Source organism: Meles meles, chromosome 6, assembly GCF_922984935.1.
Source record: "Meles meles chromosome 6, mMelMel3.1 paternal haplotype, whole genome shotgun sequence".
NCBI lineage: Eukaryota > Metazoa > Chordata > Mammalia > Carnivora > Mustelidae > Meles > Meles meles.
The window spans coordinates 24807082-24824546 of record NC_060071.1 but is presented as its reverse complement, the minus strand read 5'-3'; the positions used below and the strand labels follow the sequence as shown (position 1 = coordinate 24824546).

General features: G+C 67.7%; 10 non-coding genes across 10 annotated transcripts; all 10 read right to left on the bottom strand.

Moving 5' to 3' along the window:
* Positions 1 to 1498: 1498 nt before the first annotated feature.
* Positions 1499 to 1579, bottom strand: LOC123944986. Its single transcript, XR_006818911.1, has one exon. It is a non-coding gene; the product is annotated as a small nucleolar RNA SNORD115 (small nucleolar RNA).
* A 1600-nt stretch (positions 1580 to 3179) lies between these two features.
* On the bottom strand, positions 3180 to 3260 carry LOC123945543. The gene has a single exon (XR_006819364.1). It is a non-coding gene; the product is annotated as a small nucleolar RNA SNORD115 (small nucleolar RNA).
* A 1584-nt stretch (positions 3261 to 4844) lies between these two features.
* On the bottom strand, positions 4845 to 4925 carry LOC123944985. Its single transcript, XR_006818910.1, has one exon. It is a non-coding gene; the product is annotated as a small nucleolar RNA SNORD115 (small nucleolar RNA).
* A 1600-nt stretch (positions 4926 to 6525) lies between these two features.
* On the bottom strand, positions 6526 to 6606 carry LOC123945542. The gene has a single exon (XR_006819363.1). It is a non-coding gene; the product is annotated as a small nucleolar RNA SNORD115 (small nucleolar RNA).
* Positions 6607 to 8190: 1584 nt separating this feature from the next.
* On the bottom strand, positions 8191 to 8271 carry LOC123944984. Its single transcript, XR_006818909.1, has one exon. It is a non-coding gene; the product is annotated as a small nucleolar RNA SNORD115 (small nucleolar RNA).
* Positions 8272 to 9871: 1600 nt separating this feature from the next.
* Positions 9872 to 9952, bottom strand: LOC123945541. The gene has a single exon (XR_006819362.1). It is a non-coding gene; the product is annotated as a small nucleolar RNA SNORD115 (small nucleolar RNA).
* Positions 9953 to 11531: 1579 nt separating this feature from the next.
* LOC123944983 lies at positions 11532 to 11612 on the bottom strand. Its single transcript, XR_006818908.1, has one exon. It is a non-coding gene; the product is annotated as a small nucleolar RNA SNORD115 (small nucleolar RNA).
* Positions 11613 to 13214: 1602 nt separating this feature from the next.
* On the bottom strand, positions 13215 to 13295 carry LOC123945540. Its single transcript, XR_006819361.1, has one exon. It is a non-coding gene; the product is annotated as a small nucleolar RNA SNORD115 (small nucleolar RNA).
* A 1578-nt stretch (positions 13296 to 14873) lies between these two features.
* LOC123945081 lies at positions 14874 to 14953 on the bottom strand. Its single transcript, XR_006819002.1, has one exon. It is a non-coding gene; the product is annotated as a small nucleolar RNA SNORD115 (small nucleolar RNA).
* A 1601-nt stretch (positions 14954 to 16554) lies between these two features.
* Positions 16555 to 16635, bottom strand: LOC123945539. Its single transcript, XR_006819360.1, has one exon. It is a non-coding gene; the product is annotated as a small nucleolar RNA SNORD115 (small nucleolar RNA).
* Between the last annotated feature and the right edge of the window lie 830 nt (positions 16636 to 17465).

Below are 17465 nucleotides of genomic sequence, written 5' to 3'. Positions count from 1 at the left end.
TTCCTGAGGCATGGGACCTGGCGGCGGGGCTGGGCGATGCAAGACCTGGTGGTCAGGGCCAGATCCTCGCTTGGGGATGGGGGCCTAAGGAGGGAGGGGGAGGCCGGCCGTCGGAATGGCGTGCTCGCTGGCCCGTGCCATGCCGCCAAGAACTCTCCAGCCCGAAGCCCTGGCCGGTGCTGTCCAGGCGGGCGGCTGACCCACCCAGGGCTCGGGTCCGCGGGCAAGGGGCAGGACACAAGGGACCCGCTGCCCATCCCTGGCCTTCCCAAATCCACGGAGATCCGGGCCCCCGCGGGAGCCTCCCCTTGCTGAGAAAGGCCCCAGAGCCTGGCCTGGAGCACAGGGATTTCCAGTGCTCCCCCGATGTCTGCCGGGGCCCCAAGCAAAGCGTGGCGCCCCCGGATGTGAGGGCCCGAAGGACGCCTTCCCACCCATGGGGACAGCGGTGGTCTAGGGACCCGGGCCCTGGCACTCGCAGCCAGCGGTGGCCCCCAGGCCCTGATCGCCCAGGGCGAAAAAGGGAATCGCGTCTCACCGTCTCCCACCAAGCAGCGCAAGGCGGGAGACCGCGGCCCGCCCTGCAGGAGGGTCCTGACTCTCCCCTTGTGGCGGCGCTTCCTCTGGGGGCCTCAGAGGACCGGCTCAGCCCCATGGCCTGCTGTGGCCCGGGGCTCGCCACTCTTCCCCTGGGCCAGGGAAACCTTGCTGACTCGGGAAATCCGAGGAAACATTCGAGGGCTGTACTTCAGCAGCCTCCCGTGCCCTGCTTACACTTGGGCGTCTGCTGCATTCTTCATGAGCTCTGCCCTCTCCAGCCCTCTCCAGAACCATCGGCTGGGGTGACTCGAGCGACAACCACTCGCTGAAGGGGACAGAGGGCCCTGACACCAAGGGACTCACGTCCGCTCTCTTCTCGGGCGCACAGGACACAGCTGGACGTACAAGGAGGCCTCAGGTCCATGTGGGACGACGGCGGCATGCCCCCAGCCCCCAGTCGTTGCCAGTGACCTGGCCCAACTTTCCCATTCCCTGCACGTGGGATTGCTGAAGGGCGGCTGTGCATGGGCAGGTCCACGCTGTGTGGGCCACCACAGCCCCCATCCCTAGCACAGTGCTGGAGCCGGGGCCCGTGCGGGGATCCGGGCTCCGCGGACAATGCCCATGGCGCCTGGCATCTCCCTGCAGGCCCAGAGTCTTCCACTCACCTCTCTTGGGTCACGCCGCACCAAGTTCCGGCCCCCGAGGCCCGCTGAAAGACACAAGGGGCAACGGTCTCCTAAGCAATGGCACCGAGGGAGCTGTCCTGCGAGGTGGATTGGGTCCGGAGGCCGGGCGGAACGCCTCACGACCTCGAGCGGACCCCTGACGGGCACAGACAGGCCAGGGCCAGCACGGGGAGCCCCGAGGGTACGATGGCCTCACGCCCACAACTGCGGCGCACCTCCAGGGTCCCCAGGGTCTGGGGGAGGCTGATCCCGGCACAGACGCCTGTCTTGGGCCTCAGCGTAATCCTATTGAGCATGATTTTTAGGTCATCATCGCTCTTCGAGACCACTTGAGTTCTCATCACTGACCCAAGCAAGCTGGTGGCGATGCGTGCGGCCTCGGGGCACCCCGAAGCTGCTTACCGGGGCTGCATTCCGCACCGCGTCCATGCCCCCGGGTCCTGAGACGTGAGACCTCTGGGCAGGGCGGGGCCAAGCAAGACGTGCTCATCTGGGCGAGCTTCTCGATTGTGGATGGGTTTCTAAGGAGAGACGGAGAGACCAGCTGTCCAAACGTCCTGGTCTGAAGCGCCTGCCGTGCGGCCCAGGGCCCCCTTTCCCGGAGTCCTGGCCACTGGGGGCCCGGCAGAGTTCGGAGCCAAGCATGGCAGGTGTCCGCCAGGAAGGAGCCGGGCCCAAGGGCCCGGCTGCCCTTTCCGGGGCATCCCAAAGCAATGGAGACCGTGGTCCCTGTGGGAGCCCAGCCTTCTGGAGAACGGCCCCTGACCATGGCATGGACCACAGGGCTTTGGCCGGGTCCCCGCTGTCTCCCGGAGTGGCGAGCCAAGAGCGGCGGCCCGGGAGGTTTGGCCAGGACGCCGCCCACCCTCTCCTGGAGCCACCTGGGAGCCAAGGACCTGAGCCCCTGCCCGGGAAGCCAAAGGTTGCCGGGGCCCAGGGCTCCCCCACGGCCGAGCGGGGAAAGCCAGGTCACTCTCCACCACGGCAGCAAGGCACACCGCCCGCTGGCCGCTCTGGACGAGGGACCTGACTCGGCCCGTGCAGTGCCGCTTCACCACGACCCTATCCCGGGTGCTTGAGAGTCTCAGGTGAGAGGCTGAGCCCCAACGGCTGCTGTGGCCTGGGACGTGCAGTTTCTGCCCCCCCGCCCCAGTGGAACCGTGCCGTCTGGCCAGCTCAACGAATCCTCGTGGGCTCTTCGGAAGTGGCCTCCCGGGGCCCCAAACGCCTTGGTCGTCTGCAGGACGGGACAGGAGCTCGGGCCAGTGCAGCCCGCAGAAACCTGCCATGGGCCGGGCCTTGAGCAACAAGGTGTTGCTCAAGGGCACAGTGGCCTCCGAGACCACGGGTCTCACGTCCACTCCCTTTCTGGGCCCCCCGGACACGCCGCAATTGATCAGGAGGCCTCGGGTGCACCTGGGCCTTGGGCGGCCAGCCCGCGCTTTCCAGGCCTTGTCAGCCCCCCGGCCCACGTTTCGCGATCCCTGCCCCTGGGATGGCTCAGGGGCACACGCTCACGGGGACTTCGGTGCCGTCCGGACAATGAGGACCCGCATCCCCAGCCCAGGCCCAGCTGCGGAGTCCCTGCTGGGGTCCCCGCTTCCCGATGCCAGGCCAAGGGGTCTGGGGCCTCCCTCGGAGCCCAGAGGCTTCCGCTCACCTCTCCTGGTGGGAGACGCGCCAAGAACCTTGCCAGCCAGGCCCGCTGAAAGACACAAGGACACAAGGGTGGCTAAGCCCTGGCTCTCGGGCAGCTGTCCGGGGAAGAGGCCTGGGTCGGTAGACCAGCTGGAACGCCAGAACACCCCGTCGGCACCCGCAGGTGCACCGACGTCCGGGGGCCACAGCAGAGAGCCTCGAGAGGTGGTTCTCCTCCCGCGGCCACCTGCAGCGCACCCTCACTGCCCCGACGCTCTGGGGGAGGCTGACCCCGGCACGGTCCCCTGCCTTGGGCCTCAGCGTAATCCTATTGAGCGTGATTTTTAGGTCCTCATCGCTCTTCGAGACCATATGAGTTCTCATCATTGACCCAAGCACGCCCGAGGCGACGCGGGAGGTCCCCTACCACCCAGAAGCTGCTTACCGAGGCTGCTCTCAGGACAGCACCATACCCCGGCTTCCTGAGGCATGGGACCTGGCGGCGGGGCTGGGCGATGCAAGACCTGGTGGTCAGGGCCAGATCCTCGCTTGGGGATGGGGGCCTAAGGAGGGAGGGGGAGGCCGGCCGTCGGAACGGCGTGCTCGCTGGCCCGTGCCATGCCGCCAAGAACTCTCCAGCCCGAAGCCCTGGCCGGTGCTGTCCAGGCGGGCGGCTGACCCACCCAGGGCTCGGGTCCGCGGGCAAGGGGCAGGACACAAGGGACCCGCTGCCCATCCCTGGCCTTCCCAAATCCACGGAGATCCGGGCCCCCGCGGGAGCCTCCCCTTGCTGAGAAAGGCCCCAGAGCCTGGCCTGGAGCACAGGGATTTCCAGTGCTCCCCCGATGTCTGCCGGGGCCCCAAGCAAAGCGTGGCGCACCCGGATGTGAGGGCCCGAAGGACGCCTTCCCACCCATGGGGACAGCGGTGGTCTAGGGACCCGGGCCCTGGCACTCGCAGCCAGCGGTGGCCCCCAGGCCCTGATCGCCCAGGGCGAAAAAGGGAATCGCGTCTCACCGTCTCCCACCAAGCAGCGCAAGGCGGGAGACCGCGGCCCGCCCTGCAGGAGGGTCCTGACTCTCCCCTTGTGGCGGCGCTTCCTCTGGGGGCCTCAGAGGACCGGCTCAGCCCCATGGCCTGCTGTGGCCCGGGGCTCGCCACTCTTCCCCTGGGCCAGGGAAACCTTGCTGACTCGGGAAATCCGAGGAAACATTCGAGGGCTGTACTTCAGCAGCCTCCCGTGCCCTGCTTACACTTGGGCGTCTGCTGCATTCTTCATGAGCTCTGCCCTCTCCAGCCCTCTCCAGAACCATCGGCTGGGGTGACTCGAGCGACAACCACTCGCTGAAGGGGACAGAGGGCCCTGACACCAAGGGACTCACGTCCGCTCTCTTCTCGGGCGCACAGGACACAGCTGGACGTACAAGGAGGCCTCAGGTCCATGTGGGACGACGGCGGCATGCCCCCAGCCCCCAGTCGTTGCCAGTGACCTGGCCCAACTTTCCCATTCCCTGCACGTGGGATTGCTGAAGGGCGGCTGTGCATGGGCAGGTCCACGCTGTGTGGGCCACCACAGCCCCCATCCCTAGCACAGTGCTGGAGCCGGGGCCCGTGCGGGGATCCGGGCTCCGCGGACAATGCCCATGGCGCCTGGCATCTCCCTGCAGGCCCAGAGTCTTCCACTCACCTCTCTTGGGTCACGCCGCACCAAGTTCCGGCCCCCGAGGCCCGCTGAAAGACACAAGGGGCAACGGTCTCCTAAGCAATGGCACCGAGGGAGCTGTCCTGCGAGGTGGATTGGGTCCGGAGGCCGGGCGGAACGCCTCACGACCTCGAGCGGACCCCTGACGGGCACAGACAGGCCAGGGCCAGCACGGGGAGCCCCGAGGGTACGATGGCCTCACGCCCACAACTGCGGCGCACCTCCAGGGTCCCCAGGGTCTGGGGGAGGCTGATCCCGGCACAGACGCCTGTCTTGGGCCTCAGCGTAATCCTATTGAGCATGATTTTTAGGTCATCATCGCTCTTCGAGACCACTTGAGTTCTCATCACTGACCCAAGCAAGCTGGTGGCGATGCGTGCGGCCTCGGGGCACCCCGAAGCTGCTTACCGGGGCTGCATTCCGCACCGCGTCCATGCCCCCGGGTCCTGAGACGTGAGACCTCTGGGCAGGGCGGGGCCAAGCAAGACGTGCTCATCTGGGCGAGCTTCTCGATTGTGGATGGGTTTCTAAGGAGAGACGGAGAGACCAGCTGTCCAAACGTCCTGGTCTGAAGCGCCTGCCGTGCGGCCCAGGGCCCCCTTTCCCGGAGTCCTGGCCACTGGGGGCCCGGCAGAGTTCGGAGCCAAGCATGGCAGGTGTCCGCCAGGAAGGAGCCGGGCCCAAGGGCCCGGCTGCCCTTTCCGGGGCATCCCAAAGCAATGGAGACCGTGGTCCCTGTGGGAGCCCAGCCTTCTGGAGAACGGCCCCTGACCATGGCATGGACCACAGGGCTTTGGCCGGGTCCCCGCTGTCTCCCGGAGTGGCGAGCCAAGAGCGGCGGCCCGGGAGGTTTGGCCAGGACGCCGCCCACCCTCTCCTGGAGCCACCTGGGAGCCAAGGACCTGAGCCCCTGCCCGGGAAGCCAAAGGTTGCCGGGGCCCAGGGCTCCCCCACGGCCGAGCGGGGAAAGCCAGGTCACTCTCCACCACGGCAGCAAGGCACACCGCCCGCTGGCCGCTCTGGACGAGGGACCTGACTCGGCCCGTGCAGTGCCGCTTCACCACGACCCTATCCCGGGTGCTTGAGAGTCTCAGGTGAGAGGCTGAGCCCCAACGGCTGCTGTGGCCTGGGACGTGCAGTTTCTGCCCCCCCGCCCCAGTGGAACCGTGCCGTCTGGCCAGCTCAACGAATCCTCGTGGGCTCTTCGGAAGTGGCCTCCCGGGGCCCCAAACGCCTTGGTCGTCTGCAGGACGGGACAGGAGCTCGGGCCAGTGCAGCCCGCAGAAACCTGCCATGGGCCGGGCCTTGAGCAACAAGGTGTTGCTCAAGGGCACAGTGGCCTCCGAGACCACGGGTCTCACGTCCACTCCCTTTCTGGGCCCCCCGGACACGCCGCAATTGATCAGGAGGCCTCGGGTGCACCTGGGCCTTGGGCGGCCAGCCCGCGCTTTCCAGGCCTTGTCAGCCCCCCGGCCCACGTTTCGCGATCCCTGCCCCTGGGATGGCTCAGGGGCACACGCTCACGGGGACTTCGGTGCCGTCCGGACAATGAGGACCCGCATCCCCAGCCCAGGCCCAGCTGCGGAGTCCCTGCTGGGGTCCCCGCTTCCCGATGCCAGGCCAAGGGGTCTGGGGCCTCCCTCGGAGCCCAGAGGCTTCCGCTCACCTCTCCTGGTGGGAGACGCGCCAAGAACCTTGCCAGCCAGGCCCGCTGAAAGACACAAGGACACAAGGGTGGCTAAGCCCTGGCTCTCGGGCAGCTGTCCGGGGAAGAGGCCTGGGTCGGTAGACCAGCTGGAACGCCAGAACACCCCGTCGGCACCCGCAGGTGCACCGACGTCCGGGGGCCACAGCAGAGAGCCTCGAGAGGTGGTTCTCCTCCCGCGGCCACCTGCAGCGCACCCTCACTGCCCCGACGCTCTGGGGGAGGCTGACCCCGGCACGGTCCCCTGCCTTGGGCCTCAGCGTAATCCTATTGAGCGTGATTTTTAGGTCCTCATCGCTCTTCGAGACCATATGAGTTCTCATCATTGACCCAAGCACGCCCGAGGCGACGCGGGAGGTCCCCTACCACCCAGAAGCTGCTTACCGAGGCTGCTCTCAGGACAGCACCATACCCCGGCTTCCTGAGGCATGGGACCTGGCGGCGGGGCTGGGCGATGCAAGACCTGGTGGTCAGGGCCAGATCCTCGCTTGGGGATGGGGGCCTAAGGAGGGAGGGGGAGGCCGGCCGTCGGAACGGCGTGCTCGCTGGCCCGTGCCATGCCGCCAAGAACTCTCCAGCCCGAAGCCCTGGCCGGTGCTGTCCAGGCGGGCGGCTGACCCACCCAGGGCTCGGGTCCGCGGGCAAGGGGCAGGACACAAGGGACCCGCTGCCCATCCCTGGCCTTCCCAAATCCACGGAGATCCGGGCCCCCGCGGGAGCCTCCCCTTGCTGAGAAAGGCCCCAGAGCCTGGCCTGGAGCACAGGGATTTCCAGTGCTCCCCCGATGTCTGCCGGGGCCCCAAGCAAAGCGTGGCGCACCCGGATGTGAGGGCCCGAAGGACGCCTTCCCACCCATGGGGACAGCGGTGGTCTAGGGACCCGGGCCCTGGCACTCGCAGCCAGCGGTGGCCCCCAGGCCCTGATCGCCCAGGGCGAAAAAGGGAATCGCGTCTCACCGTCTCCCACCAAGCAGCGCAAGGCGGGAGACCGCGGCCCGCCCTGCAGGAGGGTCCTGACTCTCCCCTTGTGGCGGCGCTTCCTCTGGGGGCCTCAGAGGACCGGCTCAGCCCCATGGCCTGCTGTGGCCCGGGGCTCGCCACTCTTCCCCTGGGCCAGGGAAACCTTGCTGACTCGGGAAATCCGAGGAAACATTCGAGGGCTGTACTTCAGCAGCCTCCCGTGCCCTGCTTACACTTGGGCGTCTGCTGCATTCTTCATGAGCTCTGCCCTCTCCAGCCCTCTCCAGAACCATCGGCTGGGGTGACTCGAGCGACAACCACTCGCTGAAGGGGACAGAGGGCCCTGACACCAAGGGACTCACGTCCGCTCTCTTCTCGGGCGCACAGGACACAGCTGGACGTACAAGGAGGCCTCAGGTCCATGTGGGACGACGGCGGCATGCCCCCAGCCCCCAGTCGTTGCCAGTGACCTGGCCCAACTTTCCCATTCCCTGCACGTGGGATTGCTGAAGGGCGGCTGTGCATGGGCAGGTCCACGCTGTGTGGGCCACCACAGCCCCCATCCCTAGCACAGTGCTGGAGCCGGGGCCCGTGCGGGGATCCGGGCTCCGCGGACAATGCCCATGGCGCCTGGCATCTCCCTGCAGGCCCAGAGTCTTCCACTCACCTCTCTTGGGTCACGCCGCACCAAGTTCCGGCCCCCGAGGCCCGCTGAAAGACACAAGGGGCAACGGTCTCCTAAGCAATGGCACCGAGGGAGCTGTCCTGCGAGGTGGATTGGGTCCGGAGGCCGGGCGGAACGCCTCACGACCTCGAGCGGACCCCTGACGGGCACAGACAGGCCAGGGCCAGCACGGGGAGCCCCGAGGGTACGATGGCCTCACGCCCACAACTGCGGCGCACCTCCAGGGTCCCCAGGGTCTGGGGGAGGCTGATCCCGGCACAGACGCCTGTCTTGGGCCTCAGCGTAATCCTATTGAGCATGATTTTTAGGTCATCATCGCTCTTCGAGACCACTTGAGTTCTCATCACTGACCCAAGCAAGCTGGTGGCGATGCGTGCGGCCTCGGGGCACCCCGAAGCTGCTTACCGGGGCTGCATTCCGCACCGCGTCCATGCCCCCGGGTCCTGAGACGTGAGACCTCTGGGCAGGGCGGGGCCAAGCAAGACGTGCTCATCTGGGCGAGCTTCTCGATTGTGGATGGGTTTCTAAGGAGAGACGGAGAGACCAGCTGTCCAAACGTCCTGGTCTGAAGCGCCTGCCGTGCGGCCCAGGGCCCCCTTTCCCGGAGTCCTGGCCACTGGGGGCCCGGCAGAGTTCGGAGCCAAGCATGGCAGGTGTCCGCCAGGAAGGAGCCGGGCCCAAGGGCCCGGCTGCCCTTTCCGGGGCATCCCAAAGCAATGGAGACCGTGGTCCCTGTGGGAGCCCAGCCTTCTGGAGAACGGCCCCTGACCATGGCATGGACCACAGGGCTTTGGCCGGGTCCCCGCTGTCTCCCGGAGTGGCGAGCCAAGAGCGGCGGCCCGGGAGGTTTGGCCAGGACGCCGCCCACCCTCTCCTGGAGCCACCTGGGAGCCAAGGACCTGAGCCCCTGCCCGGGAAGCCAAAGGTTGCCGGGGCCCAGGGCTCCCCCACGGCCGAGCGGGGAAAGCCAGGTCACTCTCCACCACGGCAGCAAGGCACACCGCCCGCTGGCCGCTCTGGACGAGGGACCTGACTCGGCCCGTGCAGTGCCGCTTCACCACGACCCTATCCCGGGTGCTTGAGAGTCTCAGGTGAGAGGCTGAGCCCCAACGGCTGCTGTGGCCTGGGACGTGCAGTTTCTGCCCCCCCGCCCCAGTGGAACCGTGCCGTCTGGCCAGCTCAACGAATCCTCGTGGGCTCTTCGGAAGTGGCCTCCCGGGGCCCCAAACGCCTTGGTCGTCTGCAGGACGGGACAGGAGCTCGGGCCAGTGCAGCCCGCAGAAACCTGCCATGGGCCGGGCCTTGAGCAACAAGGTATTGCTCAAGGGCACAGTGGCCTCCGAGACCACGGGTCTCACGTCCACTCCCTTTCTGGGCCCCCCGGACACGCCGCAATTGATCAGGAGGCCTCGGGTGCACCTGGGCCTTGGGCGGCCAGCCCGCGCTTTCCAGGCCTTGTCAGCCCCCCGGCCCACGTTTCGCGATCCCTGCCCCTGGGATGGCTCAGGGGCACACGCTCACGGGGACTTCGGTGCCGTCCGGACAATGAGGACCCGCATCCCCAGCCCAGGCCCAGCTGCGGAGTCCCTGCTGGGGTCCCCGCTTCCCGATGCCAGGCCAAGGGGTCTGGGGCCTCCCTCGGAGCCCAGAGGCTTCCGCTCACCTCTCCTGGTGGGAGACGCGCCAAGAACCTTGCCAGCCAGGCCCGCTGAAAGACACAAGGACACAAGGGTGGCTAAGCCCTGGCTCTCGGGCAGCTGTCCGGGGAAGAGGCCTGGGTCGGTAGACCAGCTGGAACGCCAGAACACCCCGTCGGCACCCGCAGGTGCACCGACGTCCGGGGGCCACAGCAGAGAGCCTCGAGAGGTGGTTCTCCTCCCGCGGCCACCTGCAGCGCACCCTCACTGCCCCGACGCTCTGGGGGAGGCTGACCCCGGCACGGTCCCCTGCCTTGGGCCTCAGCGTAATCCTATTGAGCGTGATTTTTAGGTCCTCATCGCTCTTCGAGACCATATGAGTTCTCATCATTGACCCAAGCACGCCCGAGGCGACGCGGGAGGTCCCCTACCACCCAGAAGCTGCTTACCGAGGCTGCTCTCAGGACAGCGCCATACCCCGGCTTCCTGAGGCATGGGACCTGGCGGCGGGGCTGGGCGATGCAAGACTTGGTGGTCAGGGCCAGATCCTCGCTTGGGGATGGGGGCCTAAGGAGGGAGGGGGAGGCCGGCCGTCGGAACGGCGTGCTCGCTGGCCCGTGCCATGCCGCCAAGAACTCTCCAGCCCGAAGCCCTGGCCGGTGCTGTCCAGGCGGGCGGCTGACCCACCCAGGGCTCGGGTCCGCGGGCAAGGGGCAGGACACAAGGGACCCGCTGCCCATCCCTGGCCTTCCCAAATCCACGGAGATCCGGGGCCCGTGGGAGCCTCCCCTTGCTAGGAAAGGCCCCAGAGCATGGCCTGGAGCACAGGGATTTCCAGTGCTCCCCCGATGTCTGCCGGGGCCCCAAGCAAAGCGTGGCGCACCCGGAAGTGAGGGCCCGAAGGACGCCTTCCCACACATGGGGACCGCGGTGGTCTAGGGACCCGGGCCCTGGCACTCGCAGCCAACGGTGGCCCCCAGGCCCTGATCGCCCAGGGCGAAAAAGGGAATCGCGTCTCACCGTCTCCCACCAAACAGCGCAAGGCAGGAGACCGCGGCCCGCCCTGCAGGAGGGTCCTGACTCTCCCCTTGTGGCGGCGCTTCCTCTGGGGGCCTCAGAGGACCGGCTCAGCCCCATGGCCTGCTGTGGCCCGGGGCTCGCCACTCTTCCCCTGGGCCAGGGAAACCTTGCTGACTCGGGAAATCCGAGGAAACATTCGAGGGCTGTACTTCAGCAGCCTCCCGTGCCCTGCTTACACTTGGGCGTCTGCTGCATTCTTCATGAGCTCTGCCCTCTCCAGCCCCAGAACCATCGGCTGGGGTGACTCGAGCGACAACCACTCGCTGAAGGGGACAGAGGGCCCTGACACCAAGGGACTCACGTCCGCTCTCTTCTCGGGCGCACAGGACACAGCTGGACGTACAAGGAGGCCTCAGGTCCATGTGGGACGACGGCGGCATGCCCCCAGCCCCCAGTCGTTGCCAGTGACCTGGCCCAACTTTCCCATTCCCTGCACGTGGGATTGCTGAAGGGCGGCTGTGCATGGGCAGGTCCACGCTGTGTGGGCCACCACAGCCCCCATCCCTAGCACAGTGCTGGAGCCGGGGCCCGTGCGGGGATCCGGGCTCCGCGGACAATGCCCATGGCGCCTGGCATCTCCCTGCAGGCCCAGAGTCTTCCACTCACCTCTCTTGGGTCACGCCGCACCAAGTTCCGGCCCCCGAGGCCCGCTGAAAGACACAAGGGGCAACGGTCTCCTAAGCAATGGCACCGAGGGAGCTGTCCTGCGAGGTGGATTGGGTCCGGAGGCCGGGCGGAACGCCTCACGACCTCGAGCGGACCCCTGACGGGCACAGACAGGCCAGGGCCAGCACGGGGAGCCCCGAGGGTACGATGGCCTCACGCCCACAACTGCGGCGCACCTCCAGGGTCCCCAGGGTCTGGGGGAGGCTGATCCCGGCACAGACGCCTGTCTTGGGCCTCAGCGTAATCCTATTGAGCATGATTTTTAGGTCATCATCGCTCTTCGAGACCACTTGAGTTCTCATCACTGACCCAAGCAAGCTGGTGGCGATGCGTGCGGCCTCGGGGCACCCCGAAGCTGCTTACCGGGGCTGCATTCCGCACCGCGTCCATGCCCCCGGGTCCTGAGACGTGAGACCTCTGGGCAGGGCGGGGCCAAGCAAGACGTGCTCATCTGGGCGAGCTTCTCGATTGTGGATGGGTTTCTAAGGAGAGACGGAGAGACCAGCTGTCCAAACGTCCTGGTCTGAAGCGCCTGCCGTGCGGCCCAGGGCCCCCTTTCCCGGAGTCCTGGCCACTGGGGGCCCGGCAGAGTTCGGAGCCAAGCATGGCAGGTGTCCGCCAGGAAGGAGCCGGGCCCAAGGGCCCGGCTGCCCTTTCCGGGGCATCCCAAAGCAATGGAGACCGTGGTCCCTGTGGGAGCCCAGCCTTCTGGAGAACGGCCCCTGACCATGGCATGGACCACAGGGCTTTGGCCGGGTCCCCGCTGTCTCCCGGAGTGGCGAGCCAAGAGCGGCGGCCCGGGAGGTTTGGCCAGGACGCCGCCCACCCTCTCCTGGAGCCACCTGGGAGCCAAGGACCTGAGCCCCTGCCCGGGAAGCCAAAGGTTGCCGGGGCCCAGGGCTCCCCCACGGCCGAGCGGGGAAAGCCAGGTCACTCTCCACCACGGCAGCAAGGCACACCGCCCGCTGGCCGCTCTGGACGAGGGACCTGACTCGGCCCGTGCAGTGGCCGCTTCACCACGACCCTATCCCGGGTGCTTGAGAGTCTCAGGTGAGAGGCTGAGCCCAACGGCTGCTGTGGCCTGGGACGTGCAGTTTCTGCCCCCCCGCCCCAGTGGAACCGTGCCGTCTGGCCAGCTCAACGAATCCTCGTGGGCTCTTCGGAAGTGGCCTCCCGGGGCCCCAAACGCCTTGGTCGTCTGCAGGACGGGACAGGAGCTCGGGCCAGTGCAGCCCGCAGAAACCTGCCATGGGCCGGGCCTTGAGGCAACAAGGTGTTGCTCAAGGGCACAGTGGCCTCCGAGACCACGGGTCTCACGTCCACTCCCTTTCTGGGCCCCCCGGACACGCCGCAATTGATCAGGAGGCCTCGGGTGCACCTGGGCCTTGGGCGGCCAGCCCGCGCTTTCCAGGCCTTGTCAGGCCCCCCGGCCCACGTTTCGCGATCCCTGCCCCTGGGATGGCTCAGGGGCACACGCTCACGGGGACTTCGGTGCCGTCCGGACAATGAGGACCCGCATCCCCAGCCCAGGCCCAGCTGCGGAGTCCCTGCTGGGGTCCCCGCTTCCCGATGCCAGGCCAAGGGGTCTGGGGCCTCCCTCGGAGCCCAGAGGCTTCCGCTCACCTCTCCTGGTGGGAGACGCGCCAAGAACCTTGCCAGCCAGGCCCGCTGAAAGACACAAGGACACAAGGGTGGCTAAGCCCTGGCTCTCGGGCAGCTGTCCGGGGAAGAGGCCTGGGTCGGTAGACCAGCTGGAACGCCAGAACACCCCGTCGGCACCCGCAGGTGCACCGACGTCCGGGGGCCACAGCAGAGAGCCTCGAGAGGTGGTTCTCCTCCCGCGGCCACCTGCAGCGCACCCTCACTGCCCCGACGCTCTGGGGGAGGCTGACCCCGGCACGGTCCCCTGCCTTGGGCCTCAGCGTAATCCTATTGAGCGTGATTTTTAGGTCCTCATCGCTCTTCGAGACCATATGAGTTCTCATCATTGACCCAAGCACGCCCGAGGCGACGCGGGAGGTCCCCTACCACCCAGAAGCTGCTTACCGAGGCTGCTCTCAGGACAGCGCCATACCCCGGCTTCCTGAGGCATGGGACCTGGCGGCGGGGCTGGGCGATGCAAGACTTGGTGGTCAGGGCCAGATCCTCGCTTGGGGATGGGGGCCTAAGGAGGGAGGGGGAGGCCGGCCGTCGGAACGGCGTGCTCGCTGGCCCGTGCCATGCCGCCAAGAACTCTCCAGCCCGAAGCCCTGGCCGGTGCTGTCCAGGCGGGCGGCTGACCCACCCAGGGCTCGGGTCCGCGGGCAAGGGGCAGGACACAAGGGACCCGCTGCCCATCCCTGGCCTTCCCAAATCCACGGAGATCCGGGCCCCCGTGGGAGCCTCCCCTTGCTAGGAAAGGCCCCAGAGCATGGCCTGGAGCACAGGGATTTCCAGTGCTCCCCCGATGTCTGCCGGGGCCCCAAGCAAAGCGTGGCGCACCCGGAAGTGAGGGCCCGAAGGACGCCTTCCCACACATGGGGACCGCGGTGGTCTAGGGACCCGGGCCCTGGCACTCGCAGCCAACGGTGGCCCCCAGGCCCTGATCGCCCAGGGCGAAAAAGGGAATCGCGTCTCACCGTCTCCCACCAAGCAGCGCAAGGCAGGAGACCGCGGCCCGCCCTGCAGGAGGGTCCTGACTCTCCCCTTGTGGCGGCGCTTCCTCTGGGGGCCTCAGAGGACCGGCTCAGCCCCATGGCCTGCTGTGGCCCGGGGCTCGCCACTCTTCCCCTGGGCCAGGGAAACCTTGCTGACTCGGGAAATCCGAGGAAACATTCGAGGGCTGTACTTCAGCAGCCTCCCGTGCCCTGCTTACACTTGGGCGTCTGCTGCATCTTCATGAGCTCTGCCCTCTCCAGCCCCAGAACCATCGGCTGGGGTGACTCGAGCGACAACCACTCGCTGAAGGGGACAGAGGGCCCTGACACCAAGGGACTCACGTCCGCTCTCTTCTCGGGCGCACAGGACACAGCTGGACGTACAATGAGGCCTCAGGTCCATGTGGGACGACGGCGGCATGCCCCAGCCCCCAGTCGTTGCCAGTGACCTGGCCCAACTTTCCCATTCCCTGCACGTGGGATTGCTGAAGGGCGGCTGTGCATGGGCAGGTCAACGCTGTGTGGGCCACCACAGCCCCCATCCCTAGCACAGTGCTGGAGCCGGGGCCCGTGCGGGGATCCGGGCTCCGCGGACAATGCCCATGGCGCCTGGCATCTCCCTGCAGGCCCAGAGTCTTCCACTCACCTCTCTTGGGTCACGCCGCACCAAGTTCCGGCCCCCGAGGCCCGCTGAAAGACACAAGGGGCAACGGTCTCCTAAGCAATGGCACCGAGGGAGCTGTCCTGCGAGGTGGATTGGGTCCGGAGGCCGGGCGGAACGCCTCACGACCTCGAGCGGACCCCTGACGGGCACAGACAGGCCAGGGCCAGCACGGGGAGCCCCGAGGGTACGATGGCCTCACGCCCACAACTGCGGCGCACCTCCAGGGTCCCCAGGGTCTGGGGGAGGCTGATCCCGGCACAGACGCCTGTCTTGGGCCTCAGCGTAATCCTATGAGCATGATTTTTAGGTCATCATCGCTCTTCGAGACCACTTGAGTTCTCATCACTGACCCAAGCAAGCTGGTGGCGATGCGTGCGGCCTCGGGGCACCCCGAAGCTGCTTACCGGGGCTGCATTCCGCACCGCGTCCATGCCCCCGGGTCCTGAGACGTGAGACCTCTGGGCAGGGCGGGGCCAAGCAAGACGTGCTCATCTGGGCGAGCTTCTCGATTGTGGATGGGTTTCTAAGGAGAGACGGAGAGACCAGCTGTCCAAACGTCCTGGTCTGAAGCGCCTGCCGTGCGGCCCAGGGCCCCCTTTCCCGGAGTCCTGGCCACTGGGGGCCCGGCAGAGTTCGGAGCCAAGCATGGCAGGTGTCCGCCAGGGGAAGGAGCCGGGCCCAAGGGCCAGGCTGCCCTTCGGGGCATCCTAAAGCAATGGAGACCGTGGTCCCTGTGGGAGCCCAGCCTTCTGGAGAACGGCCCCTGACCATGGCATGGACACAGGGCTTTGGCCGGGTCCCCGCTGTCTCCCGGAGTGCGAGCCAAGAGCGGCGGCCCGGGAGGTTTGGCCAGGACGCCGCCCACCCTCTCCTGGAGCCACCTGGGAGCCAAGGACCTGAGCCCCTGCCCGGGAAGCCAAAGGTTGCCGGGGCCCAGGGCTCCCCCACGGCCGAGCGGGGAAAGCCAGGTCACTCTCCACCACGGCAGCAAGGCACACCGCCCGCTGGCCGCTCTGGACGAGGGACCTGACTCGGCCCCGTGCAGTGCCGCATTCACCACGACCCTATCCCGGGTGCTTGAGAGTCTCAGGTGAGAGGCTGAGCCCCAACGGCTGCTGTGGCCTGGGACGTGCAGTTTCTGCCCCCCCGCCCCAGTGGAACGTGCCGTCTGGCCAGCTCAACGAATCCTCGTGGGCTCTTCGGAAGTGGCCTCCCGGGGCCCCAAACGCCTTGGTCGTCTGCAGGACGGGACAGGAGCTCGGGCCAGTGTCAGCCCGCAGAAACCTGCCAAGGGCCGGGCCTTGAGCACAAGGTGTTGCTCAAGGGCACAGTGGCTCCGAGACCACGGGTCTCACGTCCACTCCCTTTCTGGGCCCCCCGGACACGCCGCAATTGATCAGGAGGCCTCGGGTGCACCTGGGCCTTGGGCGGCCAGCCCGCGCTTTCCAGGCCTTGTCAGCCCCCCGGCCCACGTTTCGCGATCCCTGCCCCTGGGATGGCTCAGGGGCACACGCTCACGGGGACTTCGGTGCCGTCCGGACAATGAGGACCCGCATCCCCAGCCCAGGCCCAGCTGCGGAGTCCCTGCTGGGGTCCCCGCTTCCCGATGCCAGGCCAAGGGGTCTGGGGCCTCCCTCGGAGCCCAGAGGCTTCCGCTCACCTCTCCTGGTGGGAGACGCGCCAAGAACCTTGCCAGCCAGGCCCGCTGAAAGACACAAGGACACAAGGGTGGCTAAGCCCTGGCTCTCGGGCAGCTGTCCGGGGGAAGAGGCCTGGGTCGGTAGACCAGCTGGAACGCCAGAACACCCCGTCGGCACCCGCAGGTTGCACCGACGTCCGGGGGCCACAGCAGAGAGCCTCGAGAGGTGGTTCTCCTCCCGCGGCCACCTGCAGCGCACCCTCACTGCCCCGACGCTCTGGGGGAGGGCTGACCCCGGCACGGTCCCCTGCCTTGGGCCTCAGCGTAATCCTATTGAGCGTGATTTTTAGGTCCTCATCGCTCTTCGAGACCATATGAGTTCTCATCATTGACCCAAGCACGCCCGAGGCGACGCGGGAGGTCCCCTACCACCCAGAAGCTGCTTACCGAGGCTGCTCTCAGGACAGCGCCATACCCCGGCTTCCTGAGGCATGGGACCTGGCGGCGGGGCTGGGCGATGCAAGACTTGGTGGTCAGGGCCAGATCCTCGCTTGGGGATGGGGGCCTAAGGAGGGAGGGGGAGGCCGGCCGTCGGAACGGCGTGCTCGCTGGCCCGTGCCATGCCGCCAAGAACTCTCCAGCCCGAAGCCCTGGCCGGTGCTGTCCAGGCGGGCGGCTGACCCACCCAGGGCTCGGGTCCGCGGGCAAGGGGCAGGACACAAGGGACCCGCTGCCCATCCCTGGCCTTCCCAAATCCACGGAGATCCGGGCCCCCGTGGGAGCCTCCCCTTGCTAGGAAAGGCCCCAGAGCATGGCCTGGAGCACAGGGATTTCCAGTGCTCCCCCGATGTCTGCCGGGGCCCCAAGCAAAGCGTGGCGCACCCGGAAGTGAGGGCCCGAAGGACGCCTTCCCACACATGGGGACCGCGGTGGTCTAGGGACACGGGCCCTGGCACTCGCAGCCAGCGGTGGCCCCCAGGCCCTGATCGCCCAGGGCGAAAAAGGGAATCGCGTCTCACCGTCTCCCACCAAGCAGCGCAAGGCAGGAGACCGCGGCCCGCCCTGCAGGAGGGTCCTGACTCTCCCCTTGTGGCGGCGCTTCCTCTGGGGGCCTCAGAGGACCGGCTCAGCCCCATGGCCTGCTGTGGCCCGGGGCTCGCCACTCTTCCCCTGGGCCAGGGAAACCTTGCTGACTCGGGAAATCCGAAGAAACATTCGAGGGCTG